General features: G+C 40.2%; 1 protein-coding gene across 2 annotated transcripts in view; it reads left to right on the plus strand.

The window, feature by feature from the left end:
- The window catches only part of SOX5 (SRY-box transcription factor 5), a 651,412-nt gene that overhangs the window by 191,280 nt on the left and 441,064 nt on the right, over window positions 1–19,068 (plus strand). The window contains exon 3 of one of the 2 annotated variants that reach the window (XM_064515931.1): window positions 4,332–4,394. The exons of the other annotated variant lie outside the window; for it this stretch is intronic. The gene's annotated coding sequence lies outside the window, so the exon portion shown is untranslated. The remainder of the gene's footprint in view (window positions 1–4,331; window positions 4,395–19,068) is intronic. 2 annotated transcript variants of the gene reach the window in all.

The raw sequence follows: 19,068 nt of genomic DNA on the forward strand, positions 1-19,068 counted from the left end.
AAGCTCTAGGTGTTGCAGAACACTTACACACTTAATTCAAAGAACTTTAGGTTCCTTGAACTAGAGTAAAAGTATCTTTAATTTAGAACATATATAATCATTTTTATGAGAGCTTTAACTTGCTTAAGTATAATCAGGTAGCTATTGTATAATTTAAATGGCCAGTGTTTGTTATTTAATAATAACAAGTTACATTTATATAGTGCTGTATATTCCAAAAGGATTCCAGAGGACTTTAAAGACTCAACAATAAAATACATAACAAAGTAAACATTAATTACAATTACACCATCATTGGAAAATACGAGGATATTAAAATCTGGCAGTCTGAGGCTTGCTTTTGTTCTCATTTGAATTCATTAGCTAAGCTCACCCAGAGTGGAAATGGATTATTAGTGGTTCTGCCATATCTGATTTAAGAAATGTTCTGTCCAATATTGTAGCGAGACCAGAGAAAAGGGTGTAAATACCCTTCGGAGGTTGCCTACAAAATCACCTCCACTCATATGAGTCACCTAAGTGAGATGTTATTTTGGAACTGAATCACCTGAATTCAGCCCTCTCTTAGTAGGGTGATTGTTTAGCTATGTTGGGCTCTTTGGGGTTGGTTCCATACTGGTTGGGAGGAAAGCGAACAGGCTGCCTCCCAAATGCTACATGCCTACAATACCAGAATGAAAAGTCATAAAGCGCTTTGTACAAACCGTTTCCCTTCTCTTTTTCTGTACGTAAGCTATGAAAAAGTCTAAACTTTATCCCTGTTGTTATCGTTATTGGGTATCAGCACTAACGCCTCTCTCAGGTGAATGGAGCAGTTCGTACCTCTTGGAGCTGCTCTTCCAGGCTCCTGTAGGCTTAAGTGTCCAGCTTTGTCCTGTTTTTCCTTAACCAGACATTATTAATGCTGGAGAAAAAGATAAAAGTCTGAGGGATGTTAATGTGTTGCACTGTAGCATCTCAGATGATTTGAATCTTTGTTTCTGTGGTAACAGTGCAGAAAATTGCAGGTAGGAATTGAGGACCCACTTCATGGCCAAGTCCCAGTATAATATATTCTAGCCTAATCCTAAAAGATTCCCATAATACTCTGAAATCTGTGTGAATTGTAAAGTTTTTGCAACTGTCAAAGCAAGTTGTTTGTTTGCATCCAAAGATAAAGATAGACCACTATTAAACAGAACCTTTGGGATATCTGAGAGAGTATGTAAAATACTTTTCCCCCACCCCCCCCACCCCCCAGTTTGCGAGAGCTCTTGCTCATCAAGATGGTTTTCAGTTTCTGAAAACATTAATACTCCCTGGCTTTTGGCCACAATGTATGAAAACACTCTACTTAAATCATTTCTTCTTAAAATCATAATTCTTCCTTCATCTCAGAGCTTGTCTTTAGTTTCTGTTTTTCTTTTTAATACCGTAATCATTATGTGAAAGTTGTTCACCAATAGACTGCCTTGTTTTTCAGGTCTGTAATGAAGCATGAGGGATTCTTGCATTTTGTGGTGAAAGTTTTGCACGGATCTTACTGTAAACCTTTCACTATTTTATGTCTTTAATTTGTTTAGTTTTGGGAGATAGAAGAAAGGGAAATGATAACTGAAAGACAAATTTTCTGCTCCATTTCCTCTATGCAGCAGATGATAACTCACAAATACGGATGCTGTTATCCCCAAAACACTGAGGCCTAATTTATGGCCACAGGTAGAGCCACTGATCACCTATTTCCTAGTCTGTAGTCTGCCATAAACTTGCTACAATATAGTTACAAGCCTAATTTCTGAGTAGAGTTGTACGAACACACTCAAACAGAGCTCCAGGTAGAACCTTCTCAAGTTCCCTCCCTCTACAACAATGATTTGCAAATCCAAATCTCAAAATGAAAATAGCATTTTAGGTCATATAGTTCTGTTCCTCTTAGCACCGAACTTTTGAGATAAAAACACACATAACTTCTGTGGAAATGCTATAAAAGTGTTGTTTCTTTTATAAACTGGATTTAACAATAGGTTGGTATATAAAAAGAATTGCACTTGTGCTCATTAGACCTTGCAATGGGGCCCAGGTCTCTTCACACATCAGTGATATACAAACTACTAGAAGAATGCTGAGTTCGATGGTGTTTTATATGTCATGTTATGTTTGACACAACCCTGTTATAAATACAAGTATACAAAACACAAATTTACCTTCTATATGGGAAAATGTAGCTTTCATCTTACTGTTCCACAGCCTAATGGACTGTAGGAAATATTCCCTGTTGTTCAGGTTAAAGTTACCTTACATTTTGAAAAGTTTGGATGGATCCTATTGGCAAAGAATTTAGCCAATGACATCAAGTTCTCTGAGAGAAAACCAGTATTATCCTTTTAGAAGGACTTTGGGGAAAAAATGCATTTTTCTTTATATGGTCTAATTACTTTACTAGTTGGTATTTAGGCACTGCAGCCATCGTCGTTAATCAAACTCAGCCTGTGGGAGCAGGAACTAGAACCCCTTCTTTCACGTATGTAAAATTAAATCTCTATAATCTGAGATTATTTAATCTCCCCAGGTTACCAGTTATAGCCTTATCTTCTCTATGCCAATAGAGCATACTACTAATAGGCCATCTACTAAAAAATGATCAAGTGCATGCGTGTGTGGGTGACACACGTCACAAACTGTGACTGGCTTTTGAGCAGGTATCATTGGAAATGATTGAATTTTGTGGAGTAAACATGGAAATGAAAGGGAGATTGGATGGAATTCCTTTTTTCTTAGATAAAAACAGATAATGTATGAGTCATTTGAAATCCCAGTGGACTTATGTCCAATGTGATAATTGCAGTGGTTTTAGAAGGAAATGAAAAGGAAATAAAATTTAAGGAGGATTAACTGAAATCAGAGCTTTAATTTTTGCTGTGATTTGTGTTTTTAGAAGAGAGGCAATATGCACTATGGTCTTAAGGAATGGCAACGCATTAGTGGAAGTACATCTTTAAAAGTAAGTAGTCTTTGTGTATGAGAGCGTGAAACTGTTGAAAAGAAACTGCTACTTTCACGCTGTCATATACAAAACTCATGATAAGCCTAGCACTGAAGTGTAAAGAAAGTCTCAATTGTTCCTCCCAAAAAAATAGCACATGACTTCTAGCATAAATGGCTCTGGGTTTAACTGTTTTACAGTTTGGTATCAATCTGTGAGACTTGAAGAAGGAGAGACGATACAAATAAGAACATGAAAGTCCTGGGATCTGTGTATGGAAATTTTTTTCAGAAAATCCTTTGCAAAATACCTTTAATGCTTTGAAGAAATATTTTAGAATTAATGTCAAGAGTGGGAAATAAGTGGACGTTGTTATTACTGGTCATTCTATAAAGCATCTCCTTTGTATGTCTGGTGTGCCGGAAATATAAATAATAGCTGATTAGTAGTCTTAACTTAGAGCTCTCTGTTTCCTCCCCGTATTGGATAAAGCTCCTACTGATGGATCAATCATTTAATCAATCTACTAACGTGGCCTTCAGCACTATAGTATCTGAGTGCCTCCCAGTGTTGGAACGCTCAATACTGCTTGGTTTTTCTCCAGTTACTCTGTACTCTTTAATTTGATTTTGTTCTTAGTTACGCTGATGTAAATCTAAAGCTGCTCCACTGATTTTTGATGGGACAAACCAGGGCTTACCAGCCTAAAAAGCAGAACCTAACCCTCTTCTTGCATTCCCCCAGCTATTATTAAGCATAGCAATAATACTTATTGTATTTCTTTATTTGGTCTCTCTTCTTTTCTCACTGTTCCTGCTGCGTTCCCCCCCCCCCCCCCCCGCCCCCGCTGCTGCTTTGGGTGAGATCCGAAGCCCATGGGAACTGATGTCAGTTGTAGCGCGCTCGGAGCCCGTGGACCGGTTTCCTGCCTGGCCCTTCCTCCTTTTCTCCCCTCTGGAGACCTCAGAGGTTCCTGTGCCAGCTTATTTCTGTCTTAGCAGAGACAACTGATTCTAATTAAAATTACACGTATTTCTGTGGTTCCACATATAAGCACCTCACCCCGTCCTGGGACCCCATCCCTCCCTTTTCCTTAATACCCCTTGCCTCCCTCCACTTGGTTTTCCCTTTGATGGCATCCTCCTCTCCTCTGGACGCTGCCGGTCTCGCTGGCCTGTACTGTGACTTTGCTAAGGGCCTGCTCCGACTTCTGTAAAAATGAACAAAGAAACGCTGCTTATTGCCTTGGGGCTGTTGCTCTGGCTGTGGTGCATATGGAAAAGGTTCTGCGTGAGATAACTGTGGCTCGTATTTTGACACACGTTTTCTTTCTTTTCTTTTCTTTTCTTTTCTTCTTTCTTTCCTTCAGTGTTGCAAGCAGAAGAAAACAGCAAGAGGAGAAGTTGAGAATTTAAACTGGGAGACTTGGCAGGTAGGAGGTGTATTTCCTTGCTTGGCGGGGGTCCCATTTCTGGAAGGGCTCATGTGAACGGGAAGCTGGCTGGCTCAGCTCTGGGCATCCGGCAGGCTCAGGACTTGCCAAGTTGGGCTCGGCTGCCTGCTCCCGCGCCGGCTGCGGGCAAGCGCCTTGCCGCGGCCTCCTCCCTCGTCTGGGAAAGGGGGGCAGAACTACGGCCACAACTCGGGGTGGTTTGCGGGGAAACGCGATAAAGACTGCAAAATAGTGAGGCGTTGTACGAGGCGACAGCGCGCGTCGGTTCCTCGGACAGAGTCGCCCGATGCTGGTGTAAGAGCTGCGTCGCGCGGACAACTGGCTGGTTGTTTGCACTCTCGTAAGAAAGGTTTTAATAAGTTCCTCGTGTGATATCTATAGCTTTCCTGCATTTTCTTATTTGATGTCTCATTTGATTATTTTAGTCTCATTTCCTGTTCTACACAGTTTGTAAAAGGGGCAGAGGTGAAAAACTATATAATCAAGATGCAACACTTGCCTTCGTATAAAAAAAACTGTGGTGAAAGCACAATAATAAGTTTGGGAAGCCAAGCACTCGTAGTTGGGAACTGTCTTTGTGAACTGCAGCTCTTTAAAGGCTTGCTTGAGGCAGATCCGAGGACAAAAGGCTTTTCTCAGGGACAAAAGCCACAGCCAGGCTGCCAAATTTCCAGCCTTCCTCCAAAGCTTGCAGTGCTCGAGTTTTTCAGAAGAAGAGCTCAAAGACTTTGAAGTGTAATATTCCTTAACCGTGTTGTTGGAAAAAGTTGTACCATTTCCAAAACAGTTCCGCCTGAGGCAGTCATGAATCATAGATAAATCAGCCTAAATGGCAAAATATTGGCGGGTTATGAACAACTGCAGGTAGCGTATTTAATGGGCTATGTCAAGTAACCTTAATAACAGGTGTAGCTACTGATCCAGTCAATTATATAAACTGTCCTGCAGTCTTCTGTAGGTTCTTACTGAGACAAAGCTATTGATACGTAAGATTTTCTTGGGTGAGATTGTAGTATTTGGCCCCATGATACTGTCCTAAAAGATATAGCTTATATAAACGGGCAGGGTTTTTGCTTTAGGAATGACTGATGTTTGTGCTTCTGTAGCTTCTTTTCATAGCACACTGTGGCAGCAAGCATGCTTGATTTTCTCTCCCTCTGACAAATCTGCGAGAATATATTTTAATTTCAATATTCAGACATCCAGAAGACATAAATAACACCAAAATGAGTATTGCCGCATTTGGCGTTGCCTGCTGTGTCCACCTGTCGTGCGTTGTCTGACATAGAGATAAGTAGCTCTGTGGGGCAGCAAGTGCCTTCGTTACTGATCTGCCCAGCACTTAGTGTAGCGGTGCTGTGCTGATTTTTGGAGGGGCTCCTAAGCGCGGTGGAACATGCGAAATACATAACTGCTGCAACTGAGAGTTTGCAGGCACATAAAGCAAGCTTGGTTCGCTCTCAAAGACCAAAGGAAGTTCTTTGCTGATAGCGAATAAGTCATTTTCTAATCTGAAATAATTTGGTCCTCAACACTTACAATAAAACTCATCAATACCAACTAAACTGCAGTATTGTAAGAATAGATTTTTAGTTGCAGTTTTCAGTATGAGAATGAAGTGTTTGTTTTCACTGTGTATGTCATTAATAGGCCTCTGACATGAGCTAGACATGAAGATGATTGGAGATGTATTGTTTGGTTTAGAGGAAGTTATTTTCTGAGTGTTTTTCTTTTAATTTGAAAGTGCTTTCTTGGTTTCTTGAAATTTTCAGAACTGTATAATGGCATCTGGTTTTTGCTGTGAAGTTACATCATCTTAGAGCAAACCAGTAATACATCAGGTTGTCTCAGTGTGTATGCTAGGTCATATGTTTAGTATTAAAGTTCACTTTCTGTGTTTTTTCACAACAGATTAGATGTCTGCTAGGAACTGGTAGTTAAAGTATGGCAGACTTCAGATAATTCTTCAGCCTCAGCCTCTGTTTCCATTGCCTTTGATCAGAAAGCATTCAGCTCCCAAATATTTACAAATTATTTTTTCACATGTTACTTTTTTCATAGATGTACCCATCCACACAGTAGAAATAGGGATTTCTTATTATCATTCCTTAGCATATAAATGTTGTGTTACTATAAACTCCAATCAAATTCAGACTGTAAGTGCAAGAAAGAATACAGAGACTCAATCTTGGTACAAAGTTTACAGCATTTTCATGTATATGCAAATATACGTATAGATATACATAGCTTTGTTATCCCTGCAGTTTAATTTAACATCCTTTCTCTGTCATATTAAAAAAATGACAGGAGAAAGATTAATCTGTAAAAAATTTGAACCATGTGGCCAAACTTGTATTACTGATGAAAATGAAAAGCAGCCAGCGATTGAAAGGGGGGGAAGTTGTTTTCTTTCTGGATAGGTTGTCTTAAAGTCATTAAAAACAAATCATTCAACCTCTTTCTAAATGAAATATAAATTTTTATGATTTTTTCTTCCTATATGATTTTGATGAGAAAGAATGGATATTAGTACAGTTGCAGAAACTTCCTTCATGCAGATGTGGTAAGGCATGTTAAATCTGTAGTCTGCAATTTGGACAGCTGTTGTAGGCTGGAGAGCATAGCTTTTTTGAGATGATGAAAAGGAGTTAGTCTGAGATTGTATGCTGGTTTCTAGTTTGGTAAACAATAAAGACTGGCTCAGGTAAATTCTCATTATTGTCCCACTATCTGTTGCAGATATGTTTTTGGTCAGCTTGAAGATTTGGGTCTATGTTGCATGTGGCAATGGTGGGAAGTGGGTTGGGAGGAATTGCTGTTATTATATTACTTCCCCTCCAAAAATGTCTCAAAATGAAACCAACTGCTAAAGTGATAATGTGCAAGCTCGCAATATTTGCATGCATTTCTGAGTGTGGGTGGGAGAGGGAGGAAGCCCCCGTTCTTGTACACCATTTACTTTCTGTGTCATCCTGAATATCGAGATTTGAATCTTTTATTTGCATGGATGGCTTTAGTTTTGTTTTGTTTTGTGCTGGTTTTTATAAAAATCCATGGCTGAGGCTTGTTTGCAGGAGCAGTTTGTGAGGGGGTGCTTCCGCGTGAGACTGATCAGTAGACTGGTCTGCTCTAAAGAGTGTCGTGTTTGTGTCAAAGGAGCAAGTCCACATGGTATTTTGTAATTTTTTTTTTCCAGAGTGTTCATATGCTGAAGTGGTTACTATTACATCTTCGTGAATTTCAACTGCAAGAACCTCTGTGTTGCCTGAGGTGGAGATTAGGATGATTTTACAGCACTGAAGAGACTTTGGGGAGCTTTCTTTCCATGTCCCTTTGCTTTGCATCCAGCAGTCACTCCAGGAGTTAAGAATCAGTGGATGACTGTTCCTGGATGACCCAAATTAAAATCATGCGCATCCTCCCTGATACATCCATAAGAATGGGGCCAAACAGAAAACTGGGATATGATAACTAAGAAGCTGAGTGCAGCAGAAAACATACATGAAATGTTCTTTTGCATGTCCTGTTCTGAGAAGCAGAAGCCTTTGTTTTTCCTTTCCTTTTAAGTTTCAGTGCAACCAAAAAAAGCTTTTTCTAAAGTATTCTTGATGGGTTTGGGGATCACGTTAAGTAGGATGTGTGGTAACCTCTTGTCTAAATATTGCGAGCAATGTAAATTTAGCGGCTCAAAGAAGCAGCAGAGTAGATGGCTGGTCAAATGTTACATCTTCCTAAAAGCGGTATATTGCTAGGGTAGATGGGATGGGGAGCAAGAAGGTGGCACTAAAATCTGAGAGAAATGTTGTAAACCTAGAAATGCATTGGAGCAGCGATACTTGGAATCCGAAATTGTAATCCAGTGGCTTATATAACTGCTTCTGATTTCATCTTGTCAGTGAGATAATTATATATGTAGCTGGATTCTTTTTTCTTCTTCGTTTATGTCAGGGTGTTCCTGGCCATTTTCCTGCTAACAAATTTTGCCTGCCTTTTATAAATGCTCGTTAATGAAAATTCCAATGATTAAAAAAGCATTGCTAAGTCACACCTGAAGATAAGCTATTCCTTTGCCTTCCTATTACTTTCCTTCCTCCTATGAACAAGTATTTTTTTTAAATGTGTCTTGCACGGGGACACGCTTTTTGATAGGAGCATGATTTTCTTTCTGAAAACCAGAAAACAGGAGTAAAGGGAATTGGTACTTAAAAACTCGAGTATTTCATATGTGCATCCTGGTGGGAGGTCCAGCCGCTGTTTCCAGCCCTCTGGCTGGATCAGGAGCCCCAACCAGCCCTGGTGTGGCTGGGCCAGCTTGGCAATAGGACCCTGTCTGCCCTGAGAGCAGACAGGGCAGGATTTCTGAGGAGGTTTCCCTTCCTTTGGCTTTGAGGCTTACATGTGGGTGTTAACTTTTTGTTCGTTCTTTTTTTCTTGAAAGAGAAAATACTCTTTATTTAGGGGGGAAAAAAAGTCAAGAGCTTTTACCTGGCTTTCCTGCTCTCCATGCATGTTTAGTAATGTTTTTTTTTACTGGGAGGTTTAAGTCCAGCTTACCTGGAAGCAGTGTACATCTGGACTGTTTTTCAGAGGTGATAAGTAAGTCTGTTTTTGAAGCTGATGTGTGTGGGCACCTCAGAACCTGTGAAAATCAGCTAAGTGAAAAATTTTTCAGTTTTCCTTAAGCGTTATTGCAAAGTTAGTTAAAATTCCAAAAGAAAAAAAAAAAGAAAAAGAGAAAAAAAGAAAAAGTCAGTGCTATGGAGGTGCTGATTTTCACCAAAATCCTGGTCAATGCAGTGGACAAATCATTCCTGCTTCATCTCTGGCCATGACTGACCATTTACAGACTTGCAGGAAGTTTTGTCTCCTTTTCTGCCTCCGGTGAGATAGCTGCTCAGTGAAGGAAAGAGGCTACCTTAGTTACCAAAGTCAGTTCTGAGGTGCAAGTAGCATTCATGGTGTTTGCCCATATGAAACATCTTATTGTTTTTCATTTCTGGAGTCTTAATCACTTTAAAGAAGAGATATGAAACATAGATTAATTTAGCCACGTGTATAAGTAAGCACATTATAAACACAGATTGATTTATTCAAGCAGATTAACATAAGTAAGTGAGAATGTACATGTGCATGCTTTCTACGTGAAAGCTTTGGCGTATTGGTCACAGAAAGAAGTGACCGAAGAGGGCTCGACCCTCTTGTTCCTGCATACAGTGTAAGCCCTGCCCCAAGGATTTTAGCTCTCATCATGATGCAGGTGTTTGGTTGCTCTGCAGCTTCTCCGGAAGGAGAACTTCAATTTTTAGTGCTTATGCTTCATGGATCAAAGTGCACTTTGACTGTGGCTTCCTCTGAGGGAAACAAGATCTACCAGAAAGTTATCTGGATGATTTGCGTTGGTTATTTGCCACATAAGCTCACCGCAGAGTAGCTCACCGAGCATTTCTTGACACAGTGCAGGGAACTTGAGGTGCTAGAATGGGCCTGCATGGGCAAGGCTGAGGGCAAGAGAAAGGGGAAATATTGAGCAGGAGCTCAGAAGATGATTTCCAGTCACAAGGCTTAACATAAAACGAAGCGTCTCTAAAACGGGATTTCAGAACGGGGGTTTTGTTGTTATTGTTATTGTACGCACAATTATAAGCTTTCCAGTTTGAGTCTGACCCATCATACTGAAATGCTGTCACCGGTATCATTAGCAAGCAAAGTGTTGATAGCGTAGTCAAATGCACAGCAGAGTTCTGGCTCTTAAGTGTCTGGACTGACTCCCAACACCAGAAATAGGAGTCAAACGGCCATCGCTTCTCTTGTGCTAACATACGCCCCACCATTAGCAGTCTGAAGGCAATTTTAATAAAATACATAGCCCTGCTGAGCTGGTCTCAGAAGATAAATAACCAATGTAGAAAAGAAGCTTTTGTTTAAAAGTAATTATTTAAACTATGCATTACAGGTAATTTTCCTTTACCAGTAAAGCAAATGCTATCAGAATTTCAATAATAGCTTTGTGTTACTTATCTAGATAGCATGATATTGTCATTTCCATGAGCTTAAAATGCTGTTTTATTTTCATTTCTGTCAAATATAAGGGTAAATGGGAGCTGAATATACATATAAACATGGATTTTGTAACTTATTTTTTGTGAACAGTATTTTATTTTCCAACATTTTCATAGTAATACAAGAATCTAATGATAGTTTCCTAAACTGTGGACTCGATTTATGGGATCAGCTTACAACAGTAGGGTGAGGAGTGTTTTCTTATTTTGTGTTTTGTGTAAGCATACTACATTTCCCAGTTAGCAGAAACACAATTCTTTGAAAAGGTTTGTCAATAATAACCATAACTGTGTGGGAACTTTATAAAATACATGCAAACATAGCCAAACACTCAGTGCTTCAACCCATAGGTAGCTCAGAAAAAGCTGAGGTGTCATTTTTACCTGAGAGATTTTTCGCTTCCAAAAATGAAACAAAAAATTTAGCCTATATTCACTGTTTGTCATCTCAGAACCTTCCGTACAGTGTAACTCTCTCAAATGGTCACAAAATGGTTTATTGTAAGGAAGACTAAGTAACTAAAAGAGGAAAAGGAAAGCAATTTCTAAGTTTTCTTCAAGAAGTAACTTCTGTTTATCAGATCTTTCACTGAGAGGATGGGCATTCCGCCTCACTGAAAACACAGTATTTTGTATTCGTATTGTGGGTGTCTGTGTGTTTTGTATTTCCGTTATAGAGGAAAAAGGGAGCGTTGCCTTGAGAATTTACAATCTAAGGCCCTGATTGTGTAGCTGAGTCCGCATCGGTTTCTCACCTGTGAGGGCTGTGGTTTTGCTTCTAGCTGGGAGGGCTATGGCACAGTTTGACTATGAGGATATATGACAGGAAAGATGCCCGAGTGCATTAAGTGCAGCTTTCAACCCAGCTGTATGGGGCCTAAATTCTGCCCAAATCTCTAACCTTGTGTTTCCTACCTGGTATCTCTAGGCCTTCAGAAATGGCTAGCTGGTAGGAAACAGAGGCACAGGGATTAAGTAGATTTTCAGGTCGTTTATGTCTGGCTGTGGTCTGTCTGCACTAGAGTTTCCAATTACCCAAAAAGGAGAAAATAGCATTTCCTTACTTCACATAAGATTTATGAGGATCAATGTGTTTAAGATTGTGACCGTAGGACATGTCTGTAGCTCTTATAAGTAATAGATCAACTTAAATACTTTTAATAAAAGTGGACACAATAATTCATCTCTGTCACAGAAAAATTGTGATGCTTAATATTGGCAAGAAATGTGAAAGTGGTTGAGATCTTTTAATTAAAAAGTGATGCTGTTATAACTATGTAAGTTATTAAAGCGTCTACTTTCGCACTGAATTTTACTTGTTTGTGTACCCACACTAGAACTTTCATCTGCAACAAATAACAACTTTTGTCCCGCCTTCGGAAAGTTTCATCTATTTTTTTCATGCAATCCTGACCCTCGACTTGCTTTGTTCGGCTCTGCCGTTTGGAGCGAGGTGGCCCTCCTGCCTGGGAGCCGGCAGGCGAGGCGGACGGGCCAGCTCCCGGCGCTGGCAGAGCCGGCGCCGCTCTGTGGCAAGGCGGGACTGGTGCTGCCTCGCCAGCCAAAGAGTTCGCCTAAGACCAAGGTAGCGTAGCTATTTGGAGCTGGCAGGCAGGAATCAAAATGCCATCGTCTGGCTGCGGAAAGAGCTAAAGATTTGTCTCCAACAAGCAGCAGGAGCCAAGGTGCTGTCGCCTGTTTTCTAATTTTAGAGGAAACGCTGGCACTGCTCTTACCTAGACAGACTCGTGTTATTTCTGCCCAGCCCAATCTGCTGCTGCAGGTTCTGTTCCAAGTCACTCAGCCCCGTTTCTCTCCGGCTTTCAGGAAACGGTGTGCTGCGGGGGGAGAGGGGAAAGCCCTACCTCATTTCAGGAGACTTGCGGAAGTTCTGAGCAGATTTCTAGATAGTAAAACTCATAGTTTGTATTAGCTCTCTAAAAATAAGCTTTTATGGGAATGTTATTAGTAATGCAGTGATTGATTTATTAAGTCCATTTGAAGTAGAAGGCTCCTGTGACAGTACGTACAGTGCCTGAATATAAGAAGAGTCTGTGTGTCCTATCACTTGGTGACTTGGGTGCGGTTGCAGCACGGAAGCAGAAGCTGGTAGAGAAGTCTGCAGAAGGGGGAAGAGAGTGGGTCTTCTCTCCTCCAAAGTGACTGGAGCTTCTGTGATCGTAACACAGCATTTTCAGTCAAATTGCTCTGCTTTTGAGTTTTGATTTTGGACATAAGTCTTCAGGAAAAGGTATAAAGGGGCATGACACAGTTTTCTGTTTTGCTTTTCCTTCTCTCCAGGTTCACAGGTCATCTTTCCAGCTTAGAGGCTCTGCTCTGCAATGCATTCACACAGGCATCCACCTTTCTGCCTCTTGCAGAGTTGCGTGATATTCAAGGTATCACTAGAAAGGTCTACAGTAGGGAGCAGGTCAAAAAAACCCAAGGCTGATGTCAGGGTAGGTTTTATTGGCACTCTAACTAGTTGTTTCATTGATCTCAGAACACTTTAGAAAAATAAGTGTAGGCCATATATATATAAAAGTGTGCATGTGTGTGTGTATGTATGTTTGCATGTGTTTCTGTACTCATTTTATCTTTGAAGAAATTGAGGCACAAGGAAGTGACTGCAGAAGGTTTCAGTAGCCGAAATGGAAGTCACTCAGAAGTGTGCTTTGGGATGTGGTTTGGTGATGCACATAACCTGATCTAATGGGAGATGCTGCTGAAAGGGGCAGCCCTGCTCCCTCTCCCTCCTGCCAGGGTTATGCACTCACCCCGTTTCCCTTGAGCCAGCACTGCGCTCCCACAGGGAGCCTGTTCAGAAAGTTAGACAGAAAATTAACTTTGGAAAACAGAGAATAATTTTCTACTGGTTTAGCTCGCTGAATGCTTCATCATGAGGTCAGACAAATGCCAGCGAGACACTGTTCTTTTTACCATCTTAAACAGTGAGCACTAAGGGGTCCATCACATTTTGAAAATATCTCTAAGGACTCTGCAACCAATAGTTTACCTGTACTTTTCTTCAAATATCCCATATTCACATACAGTCTAAAATTGAAAAGAGCCTATTGTCATAAATTACTACCATGCTATTAAAATTAACTTTTATTTGGTTTTTTTTTCAGTCTTGTAATCATGACATACCCAGTGTGTAGCTATTGTGAGCATTACATAAATAATGATCAGGAGTATCTTTTTATCAAATGTGGCTGGAGACGGACAATGCAGAGGAGCTGATATTTATCACATGCTTCAAAGGTCATTTCCCTCCACCCCCGCTAAAAGCTATACTTGCTTCAAGCACATCTTGCTTGATGGAAGATAAGTTTTGCCATTTTGAGAGGGGTAGTTTTTATTTATAATTGTGAATGTGTTTAGCCACATGAGGCTGTCAATCAGTGAGACGAAAGCCCAGTAGGATTATTTCTGTAAGTGGCCAATTTCCCCCACACTTTCTCTCCCAATCAAGGACAGATGAAAGGTCATGATTAAAACAGTGATTTCTCCCTAAATTGTAAGTTAACAGTTAGCAACTGTTTTTTTTACCAAGATGTCAAAATTGTATTTTATCTTGGGGAAAGGGGGGGGGGGGGGAATTATAAGTTCTGGAAAAATGTTGGCAATTTTCCAAATGGTTGTGTTGAAATTTATTTTAATTATTGTACTTGTGTCAGTTCCTAGCAGGGGTAAAAAGGGGAAAATAATTCAGTACAGTATTATGCAGCTATGGATTAAACAATTAATGGTGAACCTCTGTATCCTATTAGTATATTTTAATTCATTATTTCAACAAATTGTTTTATGAGCCAGTGACTAGTGGTTTTAACCATTTATTTAGTAGTCAAAACAGAACAGAATAATGAATGTCTTGCTGAAATACGGCTTTGTGTTTTTGAATCTATCCAAAGAGTTAACCTGAGATGGTCAAATAATGCGGAGCATTATTGGAAAGTTATTTTGGGATGAAGTCCCAAGCGTTTAGCTCTCTTGTGTGTGGTCAAGCAACTTGCTGTTTGGGAGAGTGTAGGCAGCTGTCTGATGATCATTACAGCCTAAACCATCCCTAAAACTGCTGTGGATTTTTGCACAATCAGCAGTTTCTTGGAAAATATCTCAACTGGAATTGTATGTAGTACTCTTCTTTTGAATACACGTTAACCAGTCATGAGTCAAAGGTAATACCACGTGACTGATCATGGCCTGTAGGTAATTGCCAAAGTAAATACTTTTGTCAGCAATCTGTGGGCTGTATTTTGTAGGTAAGATGTATTAACAATGGCCAAATAAAAAAACCTTCTTAAGAGATTCAACAGGGCAAATTATTCAAGTATGTGAGGAAGAGCTCTGTTTGACGTCACTGGGATTTCTCTTTGTAATTAATGTTACCCTCCTGAGAACTTAATGGAATTGGGGCCCAATATGTCTTCCTAAATATTATGTATGTTATTTTTTTCCCCAAATTTAGCATGAAAGTGAGGTGCTGTCTTTTTATGTAAGTAACACATTTATCTGGAAAAAGATGATAAAATGGGTAATATTCTAATCTCTGTAGCTTTTGTTTTTCCTTTCAGTGTTTCTTCTGTGACGCTATGATTTCCTTTTCACCTTGAAGAATGGTGTGATTTTGTAATGTGTTGTAAAATGTATATCATGTTCCACCACCACAAGGGATACGTAATCAGATACTTACTGTATCAGTGACCATGTGAGAGGTACAAGTAAAAGTGGGTGAGGTCAGTTATCTTTCCCTAGTGCACAGTTAATCCACAAATTTGATAGAGTACAGGGCTCATGACTGAAGTACAGTTGCATGTATTTCAAGGATGGACAGTGAAGTGAATCATTTCTGTGTATTTTTTATAACTGCCAAATTTCTCTGGAAGAAAGAGAGATATACATATCCTGTGGCAGATATGTATGTAACCTCATGATTAGGTTTTGCCATTTCCTTTTGTTCTCCTGTGCTGAGCAGTTATGAGTTTAAAGATCAAGGTTTTCTGGGGGTTTTTTTTCTTTTTCTTTTTTTTTTTTTTTTACATGAGCAGATGAGCAGAAGATGATGGTGCCACCTTCCTTACAAGCAACTTTCAGATTTGCTAAGAGAACTGACTACTGCTTTTATTTTCTAATATGCAAACACTTAATTTGTAGTCAATGTAAATTTAGATCTTCAGGCTGCAGAATACAGGCAAGATGCTGAAACAGTCTCCAAAATGTATGTGGGGCTGTGGTGGTCAGGGAGTTGATGGCTTACTCTGCCACACATCTGCTGCATACCATTCTGTTACTTTTCCACTGCTGGGTGAGTTGCATAAATTTTTAGCATCAGGTGGTTGGACTAAGAATGAAGCATGAGAAAGTTCTTCTCAGGACTTTTCCGAAACATTGCGGGCGTGGATGATAAAATAGATGTGGTGCTAGAAGCTGCTGGCTGCTAGGTGCATTGTTAGGGAGAAGGGCTAGAAAAAGAGGTGTTGCCCAGGCTGGTTATGAAGAAGGGTGTGCTGTCCCTTTCCTCTCCTGCTTTGCTAGCCTGGATTCACCAAAAATAAGGCATTTCGTGGCTTGGCTTTTAAAAATTGATTTATGTGTCAATGTCTTTTTGAATGGCAGGACAAAATCAGAGGTATGTGGAAAGGGAGAAAGTTTGGGTGCCAGCTGAGAAGAATATTTCAGGGGTCCTAATTTTCCATTGTATATGGATAGTTCAAGCTAAAGGTCAGCCAGACAATTGATGTGAAGAAAAACATGGGAATATGGTGTTGTGAACACTTGCTGAGCATATGTGTATAAAAATATAAACAGTAGCCCATTTAAAGGGATGAAAAGAAGTGGGGGAAAAAAAGTAAATTTTACATGCGCAACCCTTTCCTTCCCTTTCGCTACAGGAGAAGAGGGGGGAAAAAAAGATAATTTGTTTCAAAACATTTTCTGACACTCTGTGAAATGATTTATAGACAAGGTGTGCTGTATACAAGAGCTTTTACTGGCTGCCTTGGCAATGAATTAGAGCCCTATTTTACCAAAAAAATACATTAGCACTTTCTTTGCAGCCACCCTAGGCTTCTGTGGTGCGGAAGTCGAATGTAAATTCTGGCTGAATTGGGCCCTTATGGAAACGGTGTTCAAACAACCTGTGAGGAGAAGAGAAACCATTCAGCTTCTGGGCCTCTACGTGCTTCAGAGTCCTTCGATCATTGCTTTAATTCGTTGAAAGCAAACTAGTAAAACTTCGTATTGACTTGCACTTGTATGTGCTTTGAGCATTTATTTACAGTCTACCATCAGCAGATTAAAAATCAATTAAAATCCATAAAAACAGCCAAAGTTACATGCTCCTTTTTGCTGGTAAAGATTTTTTTTAAAAGATTTTACATTAATACTTGCTGCTTAGTATTACTGAAGGTAATGAATCAGGTTCAGGCAAAGTATGCGTCTTTAACTGTGCAGCTCTATGCGACTTTAACTCTACAGAAGCCCTGCTAAGAACCTCTGTGCGTCTCACCCTCTGCAGAAATAGGAGAATTTATGCAATTCATTTAACTGAAATGGAGATGTTGAAAGCTCTCCAATACTATTATGATAGATGCTATTGCAACTGCACAGGGAAAACAATAATCTTAATGACAAAATGATAAGTTTAATACCAGTACATTAAAATTGAAAGTGAATTTTAGGAGCACAAATGTATTAAAATAAAGGAAACTTTGATTTGTATTTTCATTTTCCACGAAACTCTCACAGATTAATTTGATTCTATCCTGCAATTCAGAGAAAGGCTGCGTGGTCTCAGGGACTCAGCCCTGCCTGGGACTGAGGAGACCTGCTTCTGCCAATGACTTGCTATAGGAGTGCTCTTCGAGTGTTTGGGGGGGGGGGGGGGATTTTTTCTTAATTTTCCTCTGTTTCTGTTTGCCTCCCATCCGTTGTGAATTTAATGTGTTTAGACCAGAAACTCTTGAACTCAGTGCTGCTTTTACATTTCTTTATTGGTGCATGCTCCAAAGACTATAATGACACTAAATAATCATGATGATTGTGCTAATTATGTTATTCATTTGTAGATTGGAAGGATATAGTCTAGATTTCTAAGTTCTGCTTTTGTTTGTCCTATATAATAATGCAATATTTATTTTAAATGAAACTTACAGTAGCTAGGGAAGCTGCAACTTTTGTGTTGCAATGTTGTTCGAGTATCAACCAAAGAAGACAATGCAGAGTGTGCTAGTAATGCAGAAAACCAAGCACGGAGAAAGTTTAAAAAAACAAAAAAACTGAGAATCAAGGTAACTTGTGCAAACTTAATTTGGTCCTCTTGCAGGTATTCTTGTTTATACAGTGCTGATCCAGCACAGTGATTCTGTAGATAGGAGACTACAGAAAAGCTGAAAAGAAGGCAGTTGTGTTTTCTGAAAAAGGGTCTGAGTAACAAAGTAAATAAGGGAAGGCATTTACACCAAATGCTGAGAATAAGCAAAATATCAAATGACTGTTCATTAAGCAAGCAGAAACCATCCTGTGGGTGACATTTTATGGAGAAAAGATTGGCATCATGTATTTATAGACTATCATAATACATATTCACAAGACAACTGAATTAAGATTGCATAGTCAACTTAGATCTCACATTTCTCTCTTTCAGTTCTTTGCTTTGCAGCCTCAATAGTGTTTGTATGTGTGTATGATTTCCTGAAAAATCCAGAAATGTCATCGCATTCATCATACTGACTCTACATGATTCATTATCAGTGCCAGAAGCTCACATCCAGCTGCAGAGACTTCTGCCTCTGCCTGCTTGGAGAAATGAGTTTAGCTAAGGGTTGCTGCCCTTTAATCAGGCCAGAGGGAGGGAGAATTGGTAGGGTGCTGGAGAGAACATCTTGCCAGTTTTTCCTAAGCGCTTTTCCCTCTTTCTCCATCTCCTCCAATCAGTTTGTGTCTTGTCTATACTGTTAATGGTCTTCTTGCCTTAGTGCTGTTTTCCCCACTAAGTCAAGTCTGCTCTCCACTTCTCAGTGGATCTCAGCACTCCCTGCTTGTCCTTGTCTTATGCTTCCAGACTATCAGTTTTTCTTATTCCCAGTTTGCCCCACTACTGCCCAGCTTCAGCCTTCAGATACCTGCTCACGTTATTCATCTCCCCTGGCTCCAGATCTCAGTATCCTTCTCTCCCCTGGTCCCTCAGTCCCTTCAGTTTGATTGTAGCAGTATTTCCCCAGCTCCTTGTTCCACTGTTCTTTCTAGCAACTCTTATTTTTCTCACCCACCACATGAAATAATTTCCTCACCTTGCCGTTCGTGCTCTCCATCCTCTCCAGTTTCTATTTTCAGACTCTCCACCTCTACGCCACTTTTTTTATCTCAGACCTTGCTGTTACGGTTCTTACCTTCTTGGCATTGAACCTGGTTGCCTTCTCTTCCAGGCGTGCAGGCAGCCAGAAAGGGTGGCAGCCGGGATGCTCTCCTCAGCAAGCCACGCTCCTGCAGGGCCCCAGCACAGGGCACCATCCTGGGGGTGAGCCCACCTCCCCCAGGTGCCCCGGCCAGCTCCGGGGTGTCGGGAAGGGGGACCACCTCCCCTCCGAAGC

This window comes from Dromaius novaehollandiae, chromosome 1 (genome assembly GCF_036370855.1).
Source record: "Dromaius novaehollandiae isolate bDroNov1 chromosome 1, bDroNov1.hap1, whole genome shotgun sequence".
Lineage (NCBI taxonomy): Eukaryota > Metazoa > Chordata > Aves > Casuariiformes > Dromaiidae > Dromaius > Dromaius novaehollandiae.